Source organism: Lolium rigidum, chromosome 4 (assembly GCF_022539505.1).
Source record: "Lolium rigidum isolate FL_2022 chromosome 4, APGP_CSIRO_Lrig_0.1, whole genome shotgun sequence".
NCBI classification, from domain to species: Eukaryota; Viridiplantae; Streptophyta; class Magnoliopsida; order Poales; family Poaceae; genus Lolium; species Lolium rigidum.
In genome coordinates, this window is record NC_061511.1 from 117018428 (window position 1) to 117032583 (window position 14156).

The following is a 14156-nucleotide window of genomic DNA, read 5'->3' on the forward strand; positions in this document are numbered from 1 at the left end:
ATTTGTATAAAGAAAGACATAACTATTCCTCTATTGCAGCAAAAGCAGAAATGGAAAATAAGATGATAAACTGCTCGGAAATCTCACATCAGCAACCAGAATATGTGTGAAAAATATCAATTTTAGGATGAAGTGGTGCCACAAAGTTAACTCATTGTGCAAGAAACGATAAAATGGTGCCAAAAGTTAACTGTGTTTGCTCACTATTGTGCAATGAAAAGGCTATATGTGGCAGTTATTTTTTTCTTCAAGTTTTATTCTTTTTGCTACTGATAAGCACACATACAATCCACAGAAAGAGAACTGGAAGAAAATAATATTGATTATTACCACATATGAAAGTTCTTTGCCATAAAGAACTTTAATTACGGCTTCTGAGCATTTTGCTGGACAGAGTACCAGGAACAATGCATAAGCTAACATACGGGCCGAAAACGTCCTAGAAACACAAATGCATGAAAGGATGGGTATTAGAGGTAGGAATAACACGCTTACTAAATCACTGTAGCAGTTTCTCGTGTTCCGTTTACATTTAAAGGATATATTTCTCATGAATCTTCCCAATGCAAAGTAACTCTAATAATCCATCAATTATCGGAGACCTTGGGAATGCTAGAATCAATTAGAAAGTAAGAAGAATTGGAGGAGTTGATTCATATCCCGAATCGGGATTGAAAAAGGAATGGGAGGCCCCATGGTCAGCATGCCACTCTCTTGGTGGTAGACTGGAAACAAAAATCATCTGGGTTCAGCTTTGGAAAAAAATTGTGAACTCATCAATGGGAAACCTGTGTGCTCTCCTTATAAAATATTGAATAACGAAATATTATAAACGGAGGTCTCCAGGCAAGGAGGAACAAAAATAAATCCATGTCAAATAAGAACAAATATTTTCGTGTGAAGGAGGTGTGAGCGAAAGGTTTGCAGTCTCTTGGTTCGTTAGATCACTTGACTGAACCTAGAAGCAAAAATGATCCGTTTTTACTAATAAGAGCAAGCTTCGATATAAGCTGCCAGCTCTCGGTTCCCTCGGTTAAAGAGAATGTGATTACAGGGCTCAATTCAAACATAGCTCTCTTATTTCTCTCAAAAAAGAAACTCAGGGAGGGGATGTGTAGTATTTAGTATTTATTCACGTCGTATCATTATTCATAAAAACTACTCGGATGCAAATTTCCTTGTAAAGCATCTACAAAGTAGCAGTCCAAGGAAGCTCTCAACTACTTTGCAAGAATTTGATTAAAAGACAGTAGCAAGAACACAATAATGGGAGCATACCTTGAGAACACCAATCCAGCTCACATTCTTATTGGACCATCGCACACCACATCTGCACTGATTGAAATTCATATTATGCAAGACACACACACATACAAAATTTGCATATGAAATGATACATTTCAGGTCTGATTCAGTGGGGGAAAATTCTAATCAGGATGACGTAACATGCCAAAGAAAAGTACTTCTAAGATATGTCATGAAAATAAAATGAGAACTTTCATTCAAAACAAATGCTGACCTGTTTTAAAATAGGATCATTCAGGACAAATGCCGACCTGTTTTAAAATAGGAGAACTCTATTGTTCAGTAGAAGGACCATCCTAACTCTTGATTAGAACTGTAGTATGAAAAAAGTATATAGAGATGCTTCCAGTAAATCACTCATGGATACACTTCAGACTACCTCCGATCCAAACGAATCAAACCAGATAAACAGAGAACTCACCCGGCAATCATCCATGCCCAAATTGCTGGCCATTCAATACCCGCAAAAAAAAAAAAATACCCGGAAAAAAAAAAAACGAACATGTCCTGGGCAAGACCATTATTCGGATACGAAGGGAGGCAAATCAAGAAGATGTCAGAGCAAGAAAAGAAGCTCGGCAGCAGTAAGGTAAGTGCAGCATGCCGGCGGTGAAGTCTGGCCGGAATCTAGGAAAGCGATGCAGGGATTTCATCTTGAAGTTGATCGCGCATGAGAGGAGGATACGTACAAAGGATGTTCTCCTCGCGGCGTTCCGTCCGCCGAGTCGAACGCCGCTGGCGAACTCGCTGAGCGTGTAGTACCTCCAGCGGGAGACACGCGCTGATAGAACAGCGCTGATGGGCAAGGACGGCATCCTCCGCGAGTGCGAGGTCGCCGGGGCGCCGGGGCGCCAAGGCAGGAGATGGCAAGCGGGGCAGGTCGAGATCCCACGCGGTGAGGAGATCCTCACGTCGTCAAATTGGCCGCGGGCGCGTACGCCGAGAGGAGGCAGGTCGCCGCGACGGCGAGGCCGGCGCATCGGAGCTGCACAAAGGTGACTCGACGGTGAGAAGATCCTGAGCTCGTCAAATCGGCAGTGGGCGCGTACGCCGAGAAGGGGCGGGGCGCCGCGACGGCAAGGCCGAGGTGACGGAGATGCGCGCACCCAGACTGGACGGGTAAAGGGGAGGAGGACGGTGGTATGCACCACAACCGGCCACTGCCGGCCATCCCTGTCGGCCGCTCGCCGCCGCTCCTCACCTGGCGCCCGCTCGCGTTGCATCCAACCGCTACGGTCAATCCATCCGTTTCAGGCTGCAAGCGGCAGCGGGCCGTCTGCGGCGCCGCGATTTTGGCCCAGTTAAATGCATCTGCAGTCACCCACGGATTCTTTTTTTTAAGAAACGGCATATGCGGGCCGGCCCGCAGATGCCGCACATCGCAGCGAGCCAGGAACGCCCGAGCCACCACAGTTCTTCCTCCTTCGGCTCTGCCACTGGAGCGCCGCCACGGCCACCATGGCCGCCATTCCTCCTCCGTCTCCAGGGGCCTCTCACTCTCCTTCTTTACCACCTCGAGCCCCCCCCCCCCCCCCGGCCGATTCCTCGCCCCCTTCCTTGAATCCCTCCCAGCGGGAAGGGCCTCGCTCCCGCCGCCGGCCGCTGGACCCTCTCTCCCATGCTCCGACGACCCTCTCAACAGATGCCATTAATATTGCGCGCGCGGTCGCGGTCGCATGCGAGTCCTTCCGTACGTGTACGAGGTACATCGATCCCATAAACGACTAATCTACTCCGTATTAGCAAGATGCGAATTTGTGGATCTCACTCAGAGCAACGTTCTAATCTATTATACTCTGTACAAATTTCCTAGAGCTAAGCTGACCATACATGATACGGAGTACTCTGATAAGTGAAGTGACACAGATGGCTGGGGACTGAGGCATTCTCCCTCCAAAGATCTGCGTTGCCTCATCTGGGATGGGGTTGAGTCATTCTCCCTTCCTCTGATGAAACAACTGCACAGGCAGATGCAGGAGCCCGCATAAGTCCGATTAATTTGGCTGGCCTTCAGCGGTGTCCTGCTTAACTATCGCGGGCTGTTGCGACGCTTAAGCGGGCCCCCGCGTTTAATCCCACCTACACCCTGACATCCGTTGCGGCTTGAGTGCGCACATCCATGATCTGGCCGCACACCGCCACTGGGCTGCTCGCTCGCAGACCGGCCTAGAACCGCCCTCCCTCAGTGGATGTACCAATCAGGGTCAGGCGAATACACCCGCGCCGGCGCACGCAGCTGCAGCTCCCTCGACGCCGCTGGTCCCTGAATGAGGACGGCCCCGGCCGCGTGGCGCACGAACGCCACGGGCGCGGACGGAAAGAGCAGCACCAGCCGTGCCACGGTCGCGAGTCGGAGCAGCGATACCTGGAGGAACAGCGGCTGGCGATCCTAGAGCAGACCCTCCAGCAGGACGGCAAGGATACGGCGGGCGCGCCGATACCCTTACCATTGGGGACAGAGATCAGGTGATTGTCCCGGCTACTGTTCATGTTCATCTGCCATCTATTTTCAATACAACGATCAGAACATGGTCGCATTGTTACGGTACATGCCTATTGCATGTCACCTGATCTATGTTCTACTATTGGAGTCAAATTGAAGTAGAAGAGGAAGGGGCACCCGGCAGGAGAAAAATAAGGAAGGAAAAAAATGGAAGAGAGGAGCTGGTCAGAGAAGTGGTCAAACGGCAGCCGCACCCGTCGACGTCCCAAGCGGGGCCCACCCAGCGTCATCAGCAGCACACTAACGAAGAAACACTACACCCACCCGAGACCACACACAGAAGGAAGAACTTAGAGGACAGAAAATACTGCGAAATAGCTACGTGTCCTCCGAAATACACACGGAGCCCGAATGTTACATTGAAAAACACGTTGCAGCACGCCAAGTAGGGTAAAACAAAATCCCAAAAACTGTGAAAAAATGTTGATGTTCAGGTTTAGTATAGTACTTATTAGAACGCCGCCAAACTACTATTCTGTTATTTAGCTAGTGCTATAGTTTCAACTAGGGATTATATATACTAGGTCAGAAGGGATATGATATTACGTGAACGATTGAATTGTGTTAATCGCTAACGAGATAGAACAAAGGTATAGTGGATGCCGAAGATCAAGTCTCGAACAAAAAAGGTGTCGTGATACAAAAGAAATAGGACCCGACGTTGAGGTTCAAACGATAAACTTATTCGTGTATGCATTAGGACCGTTATGGTTTTCCAAAATTTCACAACTGCTGTGCTGAAGCTGGGTGCAGCTGTGCCTGGGAAGCACAAGATGAAGAAGGCACGAGCAAGACGCAGGGCGGGATTCAAACGGAAGGAAGATGGGCTATGACGAGTAGGCCGTAGTGGGCTGTTGGGCCGTGTGAGTTGGCTATAGCCAGTTGTCATCGTGTGCGTGTGTGGAGGAGGCGTGTTATAAGCCATCCGACTCGAGTTGTGGATTCTATCGCATTGAATAGAAACTTGATTCCGTATCCCCTTTTGTTGTCTCTCCTACCCTTGTTCTTCTTCCTCTCCAAGCCACAACCCGAGTCCCAAATCCGGTGGAGAGATCCCCGTCAAGGACGTTACAATTGGTATCAGCAGCTTTTTGCGATCCAGCCGTGCTCCATAACTCGAGATCGTCCATGTAACATCGACCAGCTGGTTGTTGACTGCTTTCGAGCGGTTGACTGTAAATCCGAAGTTTACTCCTAGTATGTCACTATTTGCTTCTCCTGTACTACTAGTGAAGAAAAAAGATGGGATATGGAGGTTCTGTGTTGACTACAGAAGGCTCGAAAACATCACCATCAAAAGTAAATTTCCCATGCCAATTGTGGATGAACTACTCGATGAGTTAGCATGTACCAAATGGTTTTCCATGTTGGACATGCGAGCTGGCTATCACCAGATAAGAATGGTCGACGAAGATGAGGCAAAAACTGCCTTTAAGACACATCATGGCCAGTTTCTGTTTAGGGTAATGCTATTTGGACTGACAAATGCCCCAGCAACATTTCAATGTTTGATGAACTCTGTCTTTGCACCTATCAGGAAATTTATTCTGGTTTTCATGGATGATATTTTGGTCCACAGTAAAGACCTGGAAACACATGCTAAACACTTGCAACAAGTGCTACAGATTCCCAGACACAAAAAGTTGTTTGCCAAGTAAACTAATTGCTCCTTTGCTCAACCTCAACTTGAATATTTGGGTCATGGGATCTCTGACAAGGGAGTGGCAACTGATCCTGAAAACCAGAGAAATGGCACAATGGCTAGTGCCATCTAGTACAACTGAATTAAGGGGTTTCTTAGGGTTGACTGGTTATTACAGGAAATTTGTACAAAATTATGGCATACTTGCCAAGCCACTGGCAGCTTTGCTAAAGAAACATGCATTCCAATGGACACCTGAGGCACAACAGGCTTTTCAAACTTTAAAACAGGCCATGATGTCAACACCAGTTTTGGTGCTCCCTGATTTCACCAAGCAGTTTTGTCTTGAGATTGATGCGTGTGACTCGGGTATTGGAGAAATTCTCAGCCAACAAGGACATCATGTGGCATTTTACAGTAAGGCACTTGGACCATCTAATAAGAAACTCTCTATTTATGAAAAGGAATTTCTAGCAATCATGATGGCAATTGACAGATGGAGGTAATACATCTCTAGAGGACCATTTGTCATCAAAACAGATCATAAGAGGACCATTAGTCGGCCTCCAATCCAAATTCCAGTACAAGAAAGGAGTGGAGAATCAAGCTGCAGATGCTTTGTCACGTGTCGGCTATGTCTTTGCCTTACAATCTGTATCTACAGCCCAGCCCTATGTGGATTCAAGAGATACTTAATTATTATGCAGTGGATTATGTAGCTCAAACGTTGTTACAAAAGTCGGCGGTTAATCCTACCGAGGAACTATCATATTCTCTCAACAATGGTTTGATCAGATACAAATGAAAGATCTGGGTAGGAGCAAACACTGGGTTGCAGACCAAGCTGATCGAAGCGTTCCATTGTTCTCCGGTGGGAGGGCATTCTGGCCTACATGCTACATATCAACGAGTACAGAACCTGTTCCACTGGGCTGGAATCAGACAAGCGGTGGCCAACTTTGTACAACAGTGCCAGATTTGCGACCAGGTCAAGCATGAACAGTGCCAGATTTGCCAGCAGGCCAAGCATGAACAAGAGGTTTGCTCAGTCCCCTTCCAATTCCCGATGGCCCTTGGGAGGATGTGTCAATGGATTTCATTGAAGGATTGCCAAAATCCAATGGATACGAAGTAATTTTGGTAGTAGTTGACAGATATACCAAGTACAGTCACTTCATTTCACTAAAACACCCATACACAACCAGTTACAGTCGCACAAGTTTATTTCAACAATGTTGTCAAGTTACATAGCATGCCACATACCATTACCTAAGACAGAGACAAGATATTCACAAGCAAGTTCTGGACAAAATTGTTCAAACTATGGGGCACAGAGCTACAGATGTCCACAGCATACCACCCACAAACAAATGGCCAGACAGAGAGGGTGAACCAGTGCTTAGAGACACGGGCGGAGCCACCACCGGGTCGAGCCGGGGCGACCGACCCCCATCAGAATCTGGCGAGAAAAAAACGACCCCCACTCTCCCGAACCGGTATCGAGCGACCCGAGCGACAGGTCGAGGCGTCGAGCGACGGAGGCAGGCAGGCAGCGACGGGAGGAAGACCTAGCCGCGCCGCCGCCGCCCCGGCCCGCTCCGGCGGCTCGCCGGCCGCACCGCCGCGTTTCCCCGCCGCTCCGCCGTGCTTTCCCGGCCCGCCGCCGCCTCTCCCCGCCAGGTCCCGCCCCGCCCCGCCTCTTTCCCCCTTTCAGCTTTCATGGGCAGATGGAAGAGGGCGATGATGAATCTCACAAGAGGGCACGCTTACAAGTCGATTTTCCCCCTCTTCTTGAATTTTGATACTTGCTTGCATCATTAAAGTAGAAATCGGGGGTTAGGGTTAGGCAAATGTTCCTAAAAATTTAGTTTCCTTTTCAATGTTGTAGGCAAATGTTCCTGAAATTTTTGATCTAGCAAATGTGGTTGCCGATCCCGGAATTCGGAGACCAATTGAGTCATTTGGTACCCCTGAAATCAGAGACAAAATGAGATGGGCATATTTATCGAGAGGCCGTACTCGTTTAGATGGTCATAATTTTCTCAAAGGTCCGGATAAGCGGTCATTTCTAAGTGCATGGTATGACAAGTTTGATTGGTTGGAGTATAGTGTGGAGAAGAATGCTGCATTTTGTTTTCATTATTTTCTTTTCAAGTCTTCAAGCAATGGTAACCACTATGGATCAGATGTTTTCACAAAGTCAGGTTTTACAAATTGGAAGAAAGCATCGGAATATGTCAGGGGTCATGTGGGTGGACCAACTAGCTTTCATAACAATGCAAGAAATAGTTGTGAAGATTTCAGAAATAAAAATCAAAGTGTTGCATATGCTCTTGTTCGTCATGAAGAAAAATCACATATTGAGTATGAGATTCGTTTGAGGGCTGTTGTGGGTGTTGTCAGATTTCTACTTGAACAAGGTCTAGCTTTTCGTGGGCATGATGAGTCTAGCGCTTCCTTCAACAAGGGCAATTTCCGTGAGTTGTTGGATTGGTATGGTGCAAGATGCAAGGATGTAGCCGATGTGATTAATGAGAATGCTCCTGACAATTGTCAATTGACATCTCCTGAAATCCAAAAAGATATAGTGCAAGCATGTGCAGAAGAGATTACACAAGTCATTATGAGTGAGCTCGGAAATTCTAGTTTCTCTCTACTTGTTGACGAGTCTCGTGATGTATCGGTTAAAGAGCAAATGGCTGTGATGGTGAGGTGAGCTCGTAAATTATGTTTTCTCTAAATTATCATACTCTCGTAAACTCAATTATCATACTCTCACAAACTGAACTTATATGTTATTGCTTGTAGGTTTGTGAACCAAAAAGGAGAGATCATGGAAAGATTGCTTGGTATTGATCATGTTCTTGATACTAGATCGGCTTCTTTGAAAAGCAATCTAGATGCAATGTTTCTTAAACATAATTTTTCCATGTCTAGATTAAGAGGTCAAGGATATGATGGTGCCTCTAATATGCGGGGTGAGCTACATGGTTTGAAAACATTGATATTGGCTGACAACCCTCATGCTTTTTATGTGCATTGTTTTGCCCACCAACTTCAAATGGTTGTTGTGGCGGTTGTGAAAAATGTTCTGACAGTTGGTCAGTTCTTTGGTCACTTGAACAAGATTGTTCTTATGGTTAGTTCTTGTACACAATTGCAAATAGTTGTCTTCAAATGTGTAATGTCCCAGGTCTAGAGATGATCGAGGGGTAGATTTTAGAAAGGGATGTGCATTGCATCGTAAATTCAAGGGAAATTTCGCGCTTTTAAAAGAAAACTACATCGAAGGGGGACAAGTTTCTCTCTCGACACCTTACAGGGTTAGGGTTTCGAGAGTGCGATAAACTTGCATCTCACTTAACTAAATTAGGGTTTGGAGAAGAGAGGAGAGTTAGTACATTACAACTTTAAGTTGCATGATTGAATTCAAACAAACTTGTGTTTGAATTTCAAATTTAAACATCATATGAATATCTCATAATTCAAAATTGAGGAAATTCATTAAACAAATTATAAATAATCAAGAATATAAATACTACAACTATTATACAAAGCTCATTAAGGAAAATTGGAGCTTTATTGAAAATCACTCATGATACATTGTCATTTACAATATCCAGAATTGAATTATGAAATATTACAACACATTACAAGAATTGTAGAAATAGAAAAAGAAAAAGGAAAATTACAAGTTAATGAAATGTCCTAAACTACATTGTTGATCATCATGAAATCCTTGATCAAGATGATCTTGATCTTCATCTTGATCATCTCAAAGTTTCCTGCACACAAACAAAGATCAAACAAAGGTTATGCCAAGTGGCAAAGCCACTTGGCAGGTTAGCTAAACAATGTAAAAATGAGAGGATATCATCAAACATGCCGAGCTGATCCACTCACTGGACCAAGTACCAACTAGCAAGCACACATGCTGCTCACACAGCCTTGGTGCATGCACAACAGCAAGCCATGATGTGTGCATGCACAACAGCACACATTCACAGCCAGGGAGTCACCAAAATGGTGCCAGGCCTTGTTGTCGACCAGAGAAGCAAGGGCAAGGCACATATAAGCTTTTCACAGCCAAACCCTAACCATTCCATCGACAAGGAGCATCTGGGTAAGAACAGCAAGAACACACACAAGAACAGCAAGAACAGTAAGAACAGCCACTGCTGTTCAACCTAGTCCAGCAAACCACAGAAATTAATCAAGCAGCACCAGCTTGCAAGGAGGAGCAGGGCAAGCACAAGCACATCATAGAAGCAGTCCTCTACACCAACAACTTAATCTAGGAGCTGGAGTGAGGTATACCAAAATTCATGAGCAAACATCTGTTTTGCTCATAAATAAGCATATGCATCAAACACACACAAGCCATATGGTTGAGTAACCTGTTTGTGTCATCATCTGGCTACCAAGTCAGTTGGTGCAAGCAAATGAGGGTGAAGCAAATAGGAAATCACCAAGGGAACACTGGTTAACCAAAACAGTGGCTTAACCAAGGAAATCCATCAAGGAAATTATCATATCCAATCAACCAAAGTCACCTAGCACCTAAGGCTTAGCACACCATCAGACAGATAGACAACTTGTGTCTATTCTTGTTTGTCAACAAGAAAGATCACCGGAAATCCAACAAGGAATTATCCAATGGAGGTATTCACTAAGCCACAAGCAAGCCAACAAGGGGGTGGGAGCTTCCGAACAAGCAAGAGTTGCCGTTGAGGCCACCTCAACCACAAAACCAGCCAACAAAGCCACCCATCATCACCCAGAGGGTTCAGAGTGAGCTAGGGTCCCCAACAACTGTTGGCATCCCTCTAGCTCAATCAAATTAACTGTAAGAGTCATCACTGCAAGCAGCTCATCTCATTTATCCAATAAACAATGACAAGCTATACAAATAAATGAAATACATAAGTCACTAGTAACTGGAACACTTGCACATGATCCAGAGGATCACTGCAAGCATCAACTGATGCTTGAGAAAGCACCAGCACACACAAGCACATGTCTGTGACACACACACATCACAGATTGAGCAGCAGTAAGGCACGCACGTAAGCACAACAAGCTTAACCATCAAGCAACCGATGATCATATGATCATCGTAGTTTGCTAGAACTTGCTACGGACTACTAGAGCCAAGCATGGCATCGTAATTAGCCGCCATCGAAGAAATACACCCAAGCTATAACTGAATAAACAGAAACTGAATTAATGACTTTATAATTGTATCCAGAAGCACACCAAAGGCATGAGGTACCACTGGATCAAGTTGCACAAGAGATAGCACACCAGGAGCACTGGCTCTTGCAAAGGGCAAGGATCATGCATCATGATCAAGCTAGGGGTAAGGAATTGCACACACAGGAGAGGCAGGAGTCATATAGCAACAGCAGGAAAAATTAAATAGAGCCATAGCATCACAGTATGCTCATGAGCAAGAGCTCATGAGTTACAACAACAAGTTATAGAGAAGAACAGCACAACACAGCAGCTAGGATCCATGGCAGCAGCACAGCAGCAGCATACGCATAGCAGTAGCACAGCACAGAAGCTTGGATTCATGGCAGCAGCACAGCACATCAGCATATGCGCATACATAGCAAGCACAGCAGCAGTAGCGCAGCGGCATGCCAAGCCCTAGCACGGCACAGCAGCAGCATCACGGCATGGCCAGCATCTCCATGAGGGGAAGCAAGGCCAGTAGCCAGAGCTAGACAAAGAGGAGGAGGGGAGAAGGAAGAAGAGCAGGGGCACTGACCTGGAGCAGAGCACCACGGCGTCACCGTGGCGGCACGGCGGCACAGCCTGGCCACGGCAGCGCCAAGCCATGGCCAAGCCAGGCGTTCGCCGAGCGCAGAGGCTCCAGCGCAACCACGGCGAGGCGCACGGCCACGCCACGGCGCCAGATTCGTCGACGGGCGACGAATCGCCGCGAATCACCACGGCCGTGTCGCAGCGACGTTGGGGGCGAACAGTGGCGGCGAATAAACACGGATCGGCGCGGAACAATCGGTGCGCCGTCGTGCGGCCGTTTGTTTGCGACCGTTCTCGCCGGCGGGGATGGCCGGTGGCGGCCGGAGTAATTCGACGACGGCGCGGGCGACGCGGGAGTCGCCAGAGCTTGAAGGGCTAGGGTTTCACGAGAGGGGAGAGGAAGAAAGCGACTGAGTCCGACCGAGCCGGTTGGAGCGGCTCGGGTTAGACTCAACCCGCTGGGCCACCCTGACAAGTGGGCCCAGGGGCATTTTAGACTTTTCACAATTCCAATTAAAACAGAAACTTTGAAAATGCATAGAAAATGATAAATAGCTCTAAAAAAATAATTAAAAATATGAAAACTACTCAGGATAAAATTCACTATCATAATAAAATATGAAAAGGAATTTTTGGAGACAAACAAGATTAAGTCCAAATTTGATGATTAAAATAATCATTTAAATCACACCTTATATTTTCAATAATGAAAATAAGTCCATAAATGCTTTGGGACTTTAAAAACACCTTGACAACATTTCAAGGTAGTATTTTACCATAAACAAAGTATCCCTAAATCATTCTTAGTATTTTACCTCTCACATGAAATGATAAAAAAACCGGAAGGGGGGAAACAACCCTAAAAGCTGAATCATGCATAATTGCTTCTTTAACCATTGCCCTTATCGGAAAATGATGCTAGTTTTCAGCAAGAGAGGACAAGGGTCAGTCCACACCATCCAACTGCAACACTTTGCAGTGTTCAGGCAAGTTCATCACTTGCTCATGTCATTTGAGTATTTTTACCAAATTACTTGCAAAGTACTATGTTTATCACTATTGCATAAAAAGCAAAACCACTACTTTCCTAACTATGAATATGACTAAGTGGTGGGCAATGGAACCATGGATTGTGTTGATATGGTGGAGGTTCCATTGCAAGGGTTTATATCCATCTAGGATTAAACAACAAATGTCGTCCAGTGATTCTTGTGCTGTAATACCCGTGTTAACCATAAGATCTGGAGTGGGACGGAATAGTCAATCGTATTTCCACCTCTTGTACATCAAAGGATGCGCTTACCGTAGCGGTTGTATCTTGCGGAGTAACTGGAGGGTGGGGAGCCCCTTCTAATTCCCCACGGTAATGCAATGCTTACCGTAGCGGTTGCTGCTTGCGGAACAACTGGAGGGTGGGGATCCCCTTCTAATTCCCCACGGTAATGTGGTCTATGATGGGTTGCAGCTACCGGCAAAGGAGTTTGGTTAACGAGTCCCAGATTGACGTCGTGGTCGGGGTCCATCCTTAATTGGTATAAGAGGACCGGCGAGGACCCAGGGTCGGGGTATGCAACAAAGGGTGGGTGTGCGAGGTAGCGGAGGAATATGATTGGCTATGACCTTATACCGGGCCTCACACCGAAGGAAGTGTGGACGGGAAAGCTGCCCGGTTGGCACCAAGGTTAAGATCTCCTATGGGTAAAGCAACACACCTCTGCAGAGTGTAATGAATCGTGACCTGTCACTGATGGCGTGTATTTCACACGTTCGTTGGGAACCCCAAGAGGAAGGTATGATGCGCACAGCAGCAAGTTTTCCCTCAGAAAGAAACCAAGGTTTATCGAACCAGGAGGAGCCAAGAAGCACGTTGAAGGTTGATGGCGGCGGGATGTAGTGCGGCGCAACACCAGGGATTCCGGCGCCAACGTGGAACCCGCACAACACAACCAAAGTACTTTGCCCCAACGAAACAGCTGAGGTTGTCAATCTCACCGGCTTGCCGTAACAAAGGATTAACCGTATTGTGTGGAAGATGATTGTTTGCGAGAGAAAACAAGTAAAAACAAGTATTGCAACAGATTTGTATTTCAGTATTAAAGAATGGACCGGGGTCCACAGTTCACTAGAGGTGTCTCTCCCATAAGATAAAAGCATGTTGGGTGAACAAATTACAGTCGGGCAATTGACAAATAGAGAGGGCATAACAATGCACATACATGTCATGATAAGTACAAGTGAGATTTAATTGGGCATTACGACAAAGTACATAGACCGCCATCCAACCGCATCTATGCCTAAAAAGTCCACCTTCAGGTTATCGTCCGAACCCCCTCCAGTATTAAGTTGCTAAACAATAGACAATTGCATTAAGTATGGTGCGTAATGTAATCAATAACTACATCCTCGGACATAGCATCAATGTTTTATCCCTAGTGGAAACAGCACAACACAACCTTAGGGGTTTCTGTCACTCCCCCAGGTGTCAATGCAGGCATGAACCCACTATCGAGCATAAATACTCCCTCTTGGAGTTACTAGCATCAACTTGGCCAGAGCCTCTACTAATAACGGAGAGCATGCAAGATCATAAACAACACATAGGTAATAACTTGATAATTAACATAACATGGTATTCTCTATCCATCGGATCCCGACAAACACAACATAGAGTATTACAAATAGATGATCTTGATCATGTTAGGCAGCTCACAAGATCCAACAATGAAGCACAATGAGGAGAAGACAACCATCTAGCTACTGCTATGGACCCATAGTCCAGGGGTGAACTACTCACTCATCACTCCGGAGGCGACCATGGCGGCGTAGAGTCCTCCGGGAGATGAATCCCCTCTCCGGCAGGGTGCCGGAGGAGATCTCCAGAAGCCCCCGAGATGGGATTGGCGGCGGCGGTGTCTCTGGAAGGTTTTCCGTATCGTG

General features: G+C 46.3%; 1 long non-coding RNA gene across 1 annotated transcript; it reads right to left on the reverse strand.

Annotated features, from left to right (window-relative positions):
• Window positions 1-236: 236 nt before the first annotated feature.
• Window positions 237-1757, reverse strand: LOC124649104. Its single transcript, XR_006986534.1, has 3 exons — window positions 1520-1757; window positions 1279-1330; window positions 237-602 (listed from the first exon to the last, which is right to left on the reverse strand). It is a non-coding gene; the product is annotated as an uncharacterized LOC124649104 (long non-coding RNA).
• Between the last annotated feature and the right edge of the window lie 12399 nt (window positions 1758-14156).